Below are 13,442 nucleotides of genomic sequence, written 5' to 3' on the forward strand. Positions count from 1 at the left end.
TGCTGTCCCACCAGGCTGCACAGGAGCTGTGGCAGAGGAATAATTCCGAGTCTGCAAGGGCGTCTGGTTGTCTTTGGCAAGCTGGGTGAAGGAGGTTTGTGGTGCTGTTGTACAGGACAATGTTTGCCATGACCTTTGGGGTTACAGAGGAGCTTCTGTGTCACACTCAGCTCAGGGTTTATGCAGGTCTGGACTGGAGTCACAGCTGCATTTCCAGCTCAGGGTAGGAATTTCATGTCTGCTACAGCAGGCAGATGAGAAAGCAGTGACCAGGGGCAGATGCTGTTCCTCAGAGCCTGGAAAGGGCAGCTTTCCAAAAGTTTCAGTCAAGGAATAAACAGACTATGTGGTAAAAGGCAGGGTTCTTCTCCCCAGCTTATGTTTTATTGACTTCCGCGCACATTGGAGGAGCCCCTGTGAAGTGTGAGTTGGGTCAGCATCAGAGTGATGGGTCTGAGCACCTGAAGGACTGGGCAGACGAGGATTTTGGTGCTCTCTGGAAGTCACCAGATCCAAGTGGTTTGGATTGCCTTTTGTTTTTAGGCTGTTGCAGTCAGTGCAAGCATCCATGAGGGAGAGGATGAGGCTGTGCCTGAGCTGAGTTCATTTTTAGGAATTGGATGGGACTTTTGTGCAGTGCTGTGCTGACAAAAAAAGGAGGGGATGCAGTGGGATCAGCCTCTCTTCTTGTGACTCACCCCTCTGATTCCAGCAGGCACACACTTATGTAAAGAGCCATTTATTCTTTGCCTGTCTTGATGACCTCAGTGGCTCTGTGACACTGCTCCTTCCCCATCTGCAGTGTGCTGGTGCTCAACAGTACTCCTAAGAGAAAGGGAAATTATTTATGTTTTAGAGGCACAAAGAAAATGGAAATAGATGAGGAGATTTGAGCTAAATGATCTTTAAGATCCCTTCCAAACCAAGACATTCTGTGATTCTGTGAAAACCAAGGACTTGCATGAGCTCACACTGATAAGCTAAGGCCATGGAAGGAGCTGAACCCAGGGGATGAGAGAGCTGATTTCCTGGGAGTAGTGAGGAATGGCAGATGCTTCTGCAGGAGTGTAGCCCTTCCCCTCCTCATTTGTGCCAGGTGAGGATTTCTGCCCTGGTTCCCAGCTCTGGATTGATGGGCACACATCAGGCTACCTCTGTGTCCATTCCTAGTCCTATGTTCTTCTCTATGGAGTGTACTTGGAAGAGCAGGAGAGGTGGAAAAAGCACACAGCTTGTGTCAGCAGGAAGTGGTGGTTAAGAACACAAGAAATCCCCCAAAGCTGTCAGGAAGCTGGAGGAGCTGCTCCCATTGTTCTGCTGGATCACCTGGAGAGACCAGACTCGCTGTAAAATACTTGCTAAGTCTTAGATCTGCTGGATGGGTGCACAGGCTATTTTTCTTCGAGACCTTTTTTTCTCTAGGTGATTTTTGTCTTTGAAAATCCAGTTCTTTTAATTTGGGGACAGCTTTGTAACTGCTGGACATCCCCAGAAAAACTCTGTGTGTCTCTTCCTTCCCTAAATAGTGCTGAGATGTGAAGAATTTCCCTTATTGTGTAAATTAAGCAGGGTTTGGAAGGGGAAGTTGTTCTACTTCACCTGGGATACAGCATTGGAGAGTGAGACCTGAAGGAAGGTGACAGTACCCAACACAGAACAGAGTGAGGGGACAACATCCAAGCACCAAACTTTTACAGTTGGCATTTTTCCATTTTTAAAATACTTTGCACTTGTGTCTTTTTTCCGGGGATGCTTCTGTCCTCTAGCCTTCAGAATTTTGACATTTAATGCTAAAATCTATAGTGCAGAAGAGCCCAGAAGTGTTGGAATTGCTGTTCTCAGCTCAGTTATTATTGAGTTTGCTTGTTCTGGTGGCTGACATGCTGCAAATCCCTGGAGAACAAGGAATTTGATCCACAAAACAGCTTGGCAGAGCAAGAGACAGTTTGGATTTTTGTAGTGGTCAATGAGAAGGCGCTGGAGGAACAGAATCATTAAAAATGTCAGTTCTGGGCAGTGAGATGAGCAAAAGTCCAGCTCCAGCTGAGCAAAAGTCATTTATAAGCACCAATAACAAGACTGGCAGTTTTACAGCCCATCAACTGGCTCTCTAACCAGCAATATATAGACAAAGAATAAAGCAGAAAATGAGAAAACCTGGGCATTTATAAAATAGAATTTGACCCTCCAAAAGCTGTCCTGGAGGCCTGCAGCTCTGGGGAAGCAAGGTCTGAATATGATTTGGGTTTGGTTTGGTGTCCAGTTCAAGTGCTTGTCTTTCACAGGTTGCCAGTGAAGGACAGAGCAGCACTTTTGGACCTGTCTGCATTCTCTGTGAGGTGACTTTGGTGTCTCTGTACTTGGTTCTTGATTTGTGTGTAGGTGGTGTGTGGTAGGCAAACACTGAATGCCTGGAGAGCGTCAGAGGAACACAAAGACCAGGTGTATAGCTTGAATTTTCAGGAAATAGATAAAAATACCCGATTTTCCCCTGCTCCCTCTTTTGTGTTGCATTACCAGGAGAGCTGTAGTTGGTTGAGGTGGGTTCAAACCTGGTGAACAGTTCATGGTCCTTTAGTTACTCCTCATGCATCTTAGAGCAGGTGGTCTTTGCTCTACAGCTCCAAGGAGATCAAACCCCTCTGCTTCTGTTGGTGGTGGCTTCTTCTCCCAGTTCTGTGAGAATTCTTAATTTAACAAAAAATGAGCCCAGAGGAAAATGGCCTCAGGCTTCCAAGCTATTTCCTGATGCCTTAGTGCTTGCCTATCACCCACATCCCAGGGTGAGTAACTCCTGCTATCCACAGTAGGTAACAGCAGGAGATCTAGGGCAATTTACTAAGCCTTTAATTTTACCACACTGGGCCATGCAGTAGTTTGCTTTGTGCATTTAAAATGTAGGGAGTTGGTGTTTTCTCCATTTGGGGTCCACTTGATGTAATTTTTCTATTTTTGCTAACATGATTTTTCACCTTTGTCTTCATCAAACTGCAGTTCCATATTGCATCTGAATTTACTGTCTGTGGTGGCTTGGATGTATGCAAGGTACAATTTTTTATTCTCTGTTTCAGCCTATCTCCATTTTTGCCCATAGCTGACCCATTGGTGTGTTTCTTGCACACACCTGTTTAAGGCAATACCAGAGGGTATATATTTTATATATATATATATATATATATATATATATATATATAAAATACAGGGTTTTAGCTTGAGAGAAGTCACCTGAGTTGCCTGGTTCCACAGCATTTGTTTTTGATTTCCATCTGCCCATGGAGGAATTGTACACAGGGGAGTTTGGACCATCCCTGTGGATAGGATTTAGAGATTAAAAAAAACCAAACAAACCAAACAAAAAGCAATTTAGGAAGAAATTATGAAGTGTGACAATATAATTCTCAACATGTAGTTTCCAAAACATAAACCATGTCTGTGTTTCATGTATTTTTGTGGGTAGGACATTGGTTCTTACCATAATGGAAGGTCGTATAACTCTCTCAGGTAATGACAAGGCACTTGCATAATAAACACACTTTTGGAATGTGGGTTTTTTTTTTTTATAATGGATAAAAAATTTTTGCAGCTCTGAGCAGCTACTTACAGAGAAAATAACTCTCGTTGTATTGCAGATCTGTGGTCACAAATTACACTGCATAAACCATAGAACAGATGCCTCTGGTTAATGATGGTGAGGCAGAGGAGCAGAAGGACAGTAGTGGAAGATGATGAATGCTTGAAATGTCATTTTTACAGGAAGATAGGATTAATGCTTTTATGGGCAAAAATAACCAGCATTAGGAAGGCAGGAGCTGAGACTCAGAAATTAGTAATATGTTCTTTAATTGCTGCCCCAAATGGATCTATTTTAAGTACTCTTACAGCTCGTGGCATTGGAACATCGGAGTGCCTTTTAATCTTTAATGCATTTATCTCCTTAATCACCCTGGAAAGGCTCATCTGTGTTTTAAAGGTGGTGAGCAAAACCACGGAGGGGCCCCTGACCCCTCTGGTTTCACCAGGGAGCCTTTGGCAGAGTGGGGATTTGAAGGAGGGGAATTGGATGAGTGCTTGGGCATTGCCTTTCCCAGCTGGAGGCAGGATGGGCACACCTGCATTTCTCCCTGGGATGGAAGCAAAGGATCACTCAGAGAGTCACCATCCTGACAGTCCATAGGAATCCCAGGTGGGAGAGGCTGGCAGGAGCCAGGATGAGGAGCATAACCAGCAAATTTTCCTTCCCCACATGTTCCAAGTGCAGCTGCCTGCAGCAATCCTGCCCCATCATAGGTATTTATGTGGCACCAAGCACTGGCCATGCCAGGTCTGGGTTCCAGACAGCTGCAGACAGAAATGAGCAGTCTCAGGAACAGAGATGATTATTTTTCCTGTCTTTCTGGGTGCTCCAAGTAATTTATACAGTCCATATGTTCCTTGCTAGCTCCCCTTCCCTCTCCCAAGCAGCAGTGAAGCTCCCACCATCAATCTGTGCCTAACTCAGGTTTCTGTCCCTCGTGAGGGATGTGCACTCCCTTTGGAATTGCTTCTTTTTTATCTAAGAGATTGTTCATGCTTGCATCTTAATCCTGGAGCAGACTCATATTTAATCAGGTTTGTCTTGTCAGAGGGAATTCTGCAATCCTGTCTGTGAGCAGTGGTGATCCTCTCTGCCAGCTCAGGGTGACATTTGCTGTTACAACAGCAGAGCAGCTCCCAAGAGGGGACAATTCACATCAGAGATGGCTTTTGTTCCTCCTCACATCTAATTCCAAGGTGTTTTGGGCAGTGTGTCTCTCTAACATTCCTTCTTTCTTCAGCCTGCTTGTTCCTTGCACAGCCCTGTGGTCTTGGTCAGTGGGACCTTCCAGGAGACACAAACCTTGGACAAGTCTGAGCCCTGTGGCCCTGACATACCACCCTTTTGTGCTCTTCCCTTTTCCATCCAGCACAAGACTGCTGTGCCCTTGGCAATGAGGCCAGTGTGTTTCAAAGGGAGGACAGGAACAGTGTGTCTGCTCTGTGAACTGGGATGAGGAGATTCCAACCACGGAGCATGAGCCCCTGATGAGCTGGAGCCACCTCAGTTCTTGTCCTCAAAGCAGAGATCAAGGCTAAGGGAAGGGAACAGAGATGAGGGCAGTGGTTGGAGGGATTTAAAAACACCCCTGGAGGGATTTAAAAGCTGTATGGTGTGGCACTTGGGGACACAGGTTAGTGGTGCCTTGGCAGTGCTGGGGGAATGGTTGGTCTTGATCTTTGAGGGGCTTTTCAGAGTAAACAGTCCTATGATCTGATGAGTAAATCAGAAGATTGGAGGGTGTCTTGGTGATTCCCAGCTCTGCTGTCAGAAACAGGTGACACAAAACTGTTGCTCACAATAATCAGGCTGATATTTAACCCTGACATTTTTGTTGGAGTGTATCAGGAAACAGCAGCACTAAAACATCCTTGGATACATTACTTTGAAATACCAGCCCTTCCACAAAGTTTATGCATCCTGTGTCAGAGGAAGACTAAGCCCATTTGTTACCAGGCCTTAAGTGCTGCCTCCAGGGGCTAGGGGAGGATTTAGAGGCATTTTCTCAGTTTTGGCTCTGCCTTCCCTCTCCCTGCCCACAGAGAGGTTGGAACCCCATCAGACAAAGTATTAAACTGAAGTTGCTGGCTATTGCAGTGAGGAGTGAAGAGATCCTGTCCATCCACGGCATTTCTGCTTCTTTTTCTTCAGTTTGGAGAGAGTTGGCACAGAGGCATAGAGAAATCATCTGCCAGGTTGTGGGAGGAAAGAAGGAATTTTGGTCACCATGGCTGACATGGTTGGTGTGAGAGGTCCCAGTGACTGGGGAAAGTTTCTAATGGATGCAGGGATACATGGATGAATCCAGGTCTGAGGCTGCTGCCAATGCTGCCTGCCCTAATCCCCACTACCCTGCCAGGCAAATATTCCCTGAAGGACCTGCAAAGAGGATTCAGCAGCTTCTCTGGTGGAAACATCTGTGGAAGACTCCCCTGCACGGCTCAGGTAGGGGGGTCTTAGGTGATGTCTGTGTACACAGAGCATTAGGGAAGGTTTACTAAAGGGAACCCTTCACCAAAAGGGCTTTCAAGATCTGAAACATGTTGCCCAGATTGTGTCACCAGGCCTGGAAGTGCTCAAAAAACATGGATATGATTTAGTGATGAAAATGGTGGTTGGACTTGATGATCTTTGCCATCTTTTCCAGCATTAATGATTCTATGAAATTCTCTCTCCTTGGCTTGCTGGGCAGCACGGAAGGGCAGCTACAGCAGCAGCAGGCTCCTGGACTTCCCCAGCACAGGAAGACTCCTTCCAAAAGCCTTTCTGCTGCACCTCCAGTTGCTCTTGTCAGCCCAAGAAAGCCAAGCTGGGAAACTCAGGCACGTGTCTGAGTGTTTCTGACCTTCCCCAGCTATCTGCCTCTATCCATCTGTTTGACACATCCTTTAAAGTTAGGATGTGTCTGCCTTGAAACATGACTTTGCATTTACTGCTCCAGGTAATTTATCTTGGGTTTTTTTTTACCTGGATTCAAGGATAGGGTCCATTAGCCTGCTCCGTGCTCTGAAGGCTGGGCTGCATCTGCTGCCCGAGCTCCATCTGGCTTCCTCCAGCATGGTGAGGCAGGAATCCTTCTGGGCTGTCAGCTGCCTTGGGTTGCCTGTCCCCTGGCCTGTCAGCCCTGCTGGAATGTAAATCAAAATGTCTTTGCTCTCTCTTTAATCTGCAGTAATCCTTGTCCTTTCCCACCCCTGCAGTTCCAGTGTACACAGGTGTCACTTCTCAGTGTGCTTTGCCTCTTCTCCCACCCTTCAATTTCTACATGTCAGAAAACTTGGCTCCATCTAGACACAGGAGCTGGTTTGGAGCCCCTCTCTCCCTGTGGATTTTGGCAGTCACTTAGCTTGACTGAAGAACACAGGCAGGGCTGTGCCACTCCTGGGTGAGAGTTACTCATTTTTCCTTTGTGTGCCTGTCTGGGTGGCCTTTGCTGTGTAAAAAGAGGCTTGTCCTTACATTGGAGGAATCACATTTATTTCCTAATAGTGATCTATACTGCAGTACAAAAATCTGTCTGTTTTCATGGCATTCAGAAAATGGAGAGGGGAATGTGGAGGTTCATCAGCCTTGAATTGCCTCTGTCCTTCTGGGGATTTATGTCAGAGGCTGATCTTTGGGGTTAAAAAGTTGGCCCCGTGGCAGAGCTGGTGAGAGAAAAATGGAGCAAAAGAGCTTTTTGCAACAAGTAGCAGGGAGACAGAGGGTAATTTTAAAATGTTCCTTCCTAATGAGAATGTAGATGCACTTTCAACTTGGACAGTGCAAACCAGAAATGACTGATGCTAAACTTGTCTCCCCTCTGGTGTTCACTCGGATTAAGACCCCTTGAGAATCAAAGGAGATCCAAGTTATTTCCTGGAAGGATGCTCTCTCTGTCTCTAAATATAGTTATACATAAATATGTAGAAGTTCTGCTCTGCCTGAGAGTGAGTTAGGAACATATATTGGAAATAAGCAAATTGCTCAGATTTTTGTCTGACAAATAAAATAATTACCTCAAACCTCCAGCGGTTGTTGTTTTGCAGAGATGCTGAGTATCAACATTAATCACAGACAGGGGTCGATATGGTGAGAATTACTGGAGGATTTTGCTTTCTTTTTTCTTTTTTCACCCCCTTGTTTTTGAGTAATTTTAATCACAGCCTCATCCGAGCCTGGGCTGTAATAAAGGGTTTCAGCCAGGCTGCTCCCTGATAGCCTATCATTTATTTTAATATACCAGCAGCACCATCTGTGCTTGAGGCTTTATTAATGTGAAGTGAGGCCGAGAGGTTCTCCAGTCTGAGTCCTTTTTGAGGCTGTTTTTCCCAAATCCCTCTTTCCCCTCTGACTGCTCAGGCTGCCTTTCTCACTCGGGTGTGTGAATGGACTGGTTTTGCAGGAGTGGCTCCTCAGCCTTCTGTTTCTTGTCCCTGTTTTGTTTAGCACATGCTGTGCTGCTGTCACTGTCCCCTGAAGCTGGATGTGCTGTTGCACCCTCAAAGCAGCTTAGGGATGCCCAAGCTGAGGTGATCCAGAGGATGCCCCAAGGTCCCTGTCAGGAACACAGCCCAGGAAGCCACCCCTGGCACATGTGGCATCTTGGTGACCCTCCTGTGCTTCTGCTGTGGGTGCCAGTTATTCCAGCATTTCCTTCTGCACACTTTGGGACAGTTCTAACACCAGCAGAGGCTTTCCAAGACCCCTCAATGGCTTTGGTGTGTGCTTTGGTTTAGGACTGAGGAGGGATCTCAGTGTCTGCCCTTCCAGTCCCACCAGAAGCTGTTTCTTCCTGTGAATGAGGGAGTTACTTTGCCCTGCTCAATCCTGGCTTTCCTTACACATAAGCAAATTCAGGAAAATGGTAAGATGGGGTTCAGTATAAATATCCTGTCAGGAAAATAACTTCCTCGTGGCTTTTGTAATTTTCTGTTTGTGTTGGGACTGGTTAAATACAGCCTCATTTGATTTTTTGGTTTTAGGGAGTGTTGGGTAGAGGGCCAAGTGCCATGTCAGACCTGGTGAGTGTCCTGAGGGAAGCAGAGCTTTCTGGTTATGTCTGCTCTCCCATAGCCAGAACATGTTCCTGTGAGTGCTGTTTCACCTCTTAAGTCACAGTTTGCAGTGACTCCATGGTGAATCAACCCTGCTCCAGTACAGCTGGAAGGACTTTTCCAACCTAAATAATCCTGTGATTCTTTAATTGCAGTCTGGATCAGGAGAGGCAGGGAGTTAAATTAACTTTTGATAGACTGAGTCAGCCAGGAGCATGTTTTGTTAAGGTGCATGTCTTAATGGAGCAGACAAAAGCTGGCAAAACTCAGCATTGCTCTGGTGAATGCTCTGGTCCCACAGCCTTGGGGCTGCAGAGGGATTCTCTGGGACTGGGAGCTGTTGTGCTTCGGGCTTAGCAGGGCTGCATCACTGGCTCCTTGTGTCTGACCTCAGCCTCTGCATCCTGACAAGCTCAGAGCAGGAGCCACAGTGGTTGTTTGGCCCAGCTTCAATGTCTCAAACCGTGGCAGATCGCCCCTGCCTGGCTGCAGGAGGACAGAAATGCAGGGCTTGGGGTGCAGCTCTGTGACTCCTTCCAAAGGCACTGCAGGGGATTCTGTCCCCAGGGATGTCCCTGGAGCTGTGACTGCAGCTGGTGGGAGCTCCTGGGACGGTGCATGGACATAGCCTGGCACAGACAGTGCGACTTGATGATCTTAGAGGTCTTTCCCAGCCCTAATGGTTCCATGAGATGCTGCAGCACCACCCCTCAAACCAGAGCAGGCAACCCCAGTCGGAGTCATCTGCAGGAGGAAAAACACATTCAGAGGTATTAATTGACAGCAGCAGTGATTAGTTATTAAGGTTTGCTTAATCACTACTGTGTGGGCTCTGAAAATGAATATGAGGGTTTAAAGAAGTGGGACTTTCCGTTTTCTTAATATAATCTGGATGTGCTTCAAGCTCCTGCCAGCAGTTCCCATGGATAAATTATATAGTGTGGGTGGGCAGGAGAGTTTCCCTGTCCTCATCTCCCTGGGATGAGCCAGGAGAGGTCTGCAGCTACCTGGCTTGCTCCTGAGGGTGCTGGAGTCCCCTCTGATGGCCTGGCAGCTCAGGTGTTTCCCTCCTCTGCTCTTCACTGCATAGAAATTAGATTGGATATTATGAAAAAATTCTTCAATCAAGGTATTGTCCAGCACTGGCACAGCTGCCCAGGGAAAGGGTATTGGAGGGATTTAAAAGCTGTGGATGTGGCACTTGGGGACATGGGTTAGTGGTGGCCTTGATGATCTTAGATGGCTTTTCCAACCTAAACAGTTCTATAGTTGTGTGATTCTAAAAGCAGATTTCACTAACAGGGTTCCCACGTGATGAGTGTTGGACCCATCCTGCCCTGTTCCCAGCCCTGAGCAGGGCGGCAGAGATGTTCCCCATCTAAGATGTTCCCCACAGTCCCTCTGGGCTTGGGATGTGTGGGTGTTAATGTTCAGGGTAAATACATGGGGAAAAACAGGGCTTATTTTGCCTGGGTAAGTGTTTCTGAAAATAGTAGTGTTTCTGAAATCCTGGAGAAAATCCTAGGGACAGTCAAGTTCCAGGGGGAAATTGAGGCTGAGAGTTGTTTTTATTGTTAGTCCTGTAACCACAAGAGAGTGAATCTGAATGGCAAACTGGGGACTCTTGGCAAAGAGCAGGAATTAAAGCCTCTCTGTATGAGAGAATGGAGAGGATGATATAGTAGGATCCTGGAGGGATGTGGGGGATAAAGGAACAGAGAGAAAAATAACAACCAGCATTTTAACTCTGAATACTCTCTGCCATTCTGCCCCTCTGTGCATCTGGAAAGGGAAGCAGCAGAGATGGAAAGAGTAGGAGGAAGAAGGAGGATCACCAAAAGGATAAATTAACATGGATAACCAGAGGATAAATGGATAAATGGGATTCTTTGCAAGGAATGACAACAGAGATCTCATCCAGAGCCCCAGGAAGATGTGCTGGGGGAGTGTTGCTGTGTGATGTGCCATCTGTCAACTTTTCCTAGAAAAATGTTCTTGGTCACTGCCAGCCTCACAGAGACAGCCTGACCTTTGGTCTGGCCCAAGCTGCCTCACCTGATTACAGTGAAAAGTGTTGCTTTTTCATGAGTCCTTGAGCAAATCACTTCCCCACGCTGTGCCTGAGTGCTGGTGTTCACAGATGGGACAATTCCAGTGCTCTCTGGGGGCTCATTCTTTTAGGTTCTTTTGGGCAGATACTGACTCTTCTTTGCATGTTTGTAGAGCGTTTGTGTGTGTGTGTGTTATCTCAGGTGGCCTTTCAGCTCTCACAATAATAGAAATTAATAACAAGAAATTCAGTCTCTTCCTCCTGTATTAGATTTTGCTCATTAAATGTTCACAGTTGCTGGGACAAAATCTGTATTGAAGCCTGGTGAGTGGAAGGCTGGGACTGGATCAGCAGTGAATTGGTGCAGGCAGGAGAGTGAGGAAGGGAAGTATCAGATCTGTGTTTGCCTTTCCCTGGGAGCCTTCAGAGATGGGATGTGGAGCTCAGCTGATGCAGTACAACCATCCTTATATTTCCTTCCTTTGGCACGAGGTTCCTCCTACAGCCCTTAACCACGTGCTGGGGACAGAAAACCCAAAAACTCTCTGGCAGGGAGCTGTGCCTCAGGAAGGGAAGGGACCTTCCAAAGCACTTTCAGTGTCTTCCAAATTCACCAGGCTCCACATAAAATATTTTTATACTGAAATCAGAGATGTGACCTTGTCAATAACTTAACTGAGGGACCAAAGACAGGCAGCTGAGTGCAGTTTAAATCTGTGTCATCCCCTTCCCTGGATGAGAACTTTGCCTGTTTTCTTTTGTGATCAGACTGCCCTGCAGTTGCTGTCACTGTTGGATTGAGTTCTCTCTTGCATGATCTTATCTCATGTCTTCAAGGCAGAAAAGCTGGTGCAATAGCACAGAAAGTTGTGGCATTTCCAGCAAGGGACCAGGTTTGCTTTGCTCAGCTTCCCAGGGTCATGCTTGCTATTCCCAGATACCAAATGGAAACTTTCCTGAATGTATAAATTACCTGTGGATTCCCAAAGCTGGTTATGGGTCCCACAGCTCACATGGAAATGCATGGGCCATTGCTCCTTTGGTTTTGGTAGTTCTGTTTATCTCTTTGAAATGGACTTTAAAAATGAGACTTCAGCTCCTGCACCCCTTTGGGTTCAAGGAAATGTGGACAAAAAGCATTTCTCAGTCTGGAGAGATGGATAAATCAGGATGTTGTGATGAACTGGTTTGAGTCAACAGTTCTTTGGGCCTGTCAGTCAAACCTGTAACTAGGCTGGATCAGTAATTGCCCAAATCTGTCAAACATATTCACAATATTACGGGGTAAGGCCAGTAAACTACTTTTCATGTTTAGGACTTAATCAGAAGTGCTCTGCACTTTCATTGTTTTCTGTACCTACAGAGAATTTCAGATTTCAGGTGGCCCATAAAGGTTTTGTTTGTGCTGTGGAAAAGGCAGCTTTTCCCCTGGGAACTCCCTGTGCACAGTATTTGCAGTTAAAAACAGAAAAATTGCAGCTACTTCTCCAGAAGATTAAGGAGAGATTTTGACAACCCCAACCTCTTTCCTTACTAATATTTTGTTATTCTTGCAGCTAAGGTATGAGCAGTTCACCTGTGAATTATAGACTCTCATCTTGCTTCAACCCATGGGCAGCGACACCTTCCATTAGACCAGGTTGCTCCAAGCCCCATCCAAGCTGGATTTGAACATTCTAGGAGTGGGGCAACCACAGCTTCTCTGGGCAAGCTCTACCACTCCCACACCACCCTCAGCATCAAGAATTTTTCCCTGACATATCATCTAAGTATCTTGTCCCTTAAAACCACAGTGCGATCAGGCCACTACAAAAAATTAGTTTAAAAAGTGTCCTCTGCTTATTTCTTCCTTATGGTTTGTCAGTGACTTCTTTCTGTGTCTTTCTGCAGAGTTTACCTTCCTAGAGGGTTGAGAGCACCCTTGTCAAGCCAACAGAAAATTTTCTGGCCCATTTCTGGTCCTTGGAAAGCAAGCAGTACCAAGTGGCCTTCAGCACTTAGACCATAAACACTTGCTGCTACTTTGAAGGCAGATTGACCTCTGAGGCTTTATCCAGATAATGTTGTGAAGGTTCTCTTGCATCAAATTGTTTCTTCATTATTTGAACAGATGATGGCAGCAAAATCAGGAGTTGACTCAGAGATACTCAAAATATCTTCCTAGAGCCACATCATATCACTGTCCTAATCAGAGAGTGGGCTCTGAGCTGTTCCAATCAGGGTAAAGCCCTTTCAGGGTAAGTAAATTGTTACTGATTATCTTAATCTGCTTGGAGAAGCTCCAGATCTTTTCATTTCTGAGTGGAAGGAGGGGAGAATGCCCCAGTGCTGGGTGTGTGTTTGGGACAGCAGCAAACCCCACGGGCACTGGAGGCACAGAGGAACAGTGCTCTGTGCCACATGTGAAGCAAATGGGAAGTGTGGATAGCAGAGGATCCAAGGGTAAATCAGCCCTTTCACTGCAAGGCCATGCAGAGCTTGTCTGGGAGGTGATGATGATTTTATAAAGTTCAGTGGGTGGCAGCAAATTTCACCAAGATTTTAGGATATTAATTCGTCTGCAAATCCTCACCTATAATTGTTAACAGGTGCTGCAGAGAAAAGAGAGGTTTTGCTTCACAGCAGCCCCTGGAACAGCCTCTCCACTGCAATCAAACAATATGTGAGGACCTAGGGTACAAGACCAGGGGGATGTGGAGGTAGAGCTAGTGCTTAGTTTGGTGTTTACCCTCTCAAGCCAGGGCACCTCTCTCAGGTGTGGATAAAGAAGGAAGAACCAGGA

At 46.3% G+C, this 13,442-nt stretch overlaps 1 protein-coding gene across 2 annotated transcripts in view; it reads left to right on the top strand.

The window, feature by feature from the left end:
* Positions 1–13,442, top strand: part of ARMH4 (armadillo like helical domain containing 4) — a 52,006-nt gene that overhangs the window by 22,042 nt on the left and 16,522 nt on the right. The gene's annotated exons all lie outside the window — the stretch shown is intronic.

This window comes from Pseudopodoces humilis, chromosome 7, assembly GCF_049639895.1.
Source record: "Pseudopodoces humilis isolate 2021_Gansu_Grassland_sample_001 chromosome 7, ASM4963989v1, whole genome shotgun sequence".
Taxonomy (NCBI): Eukaryota; Metazoa; Chordata; class Aves; order Passeriformes; family Paridae; genus Pseudopodoces; species Pseudopodoces humilis.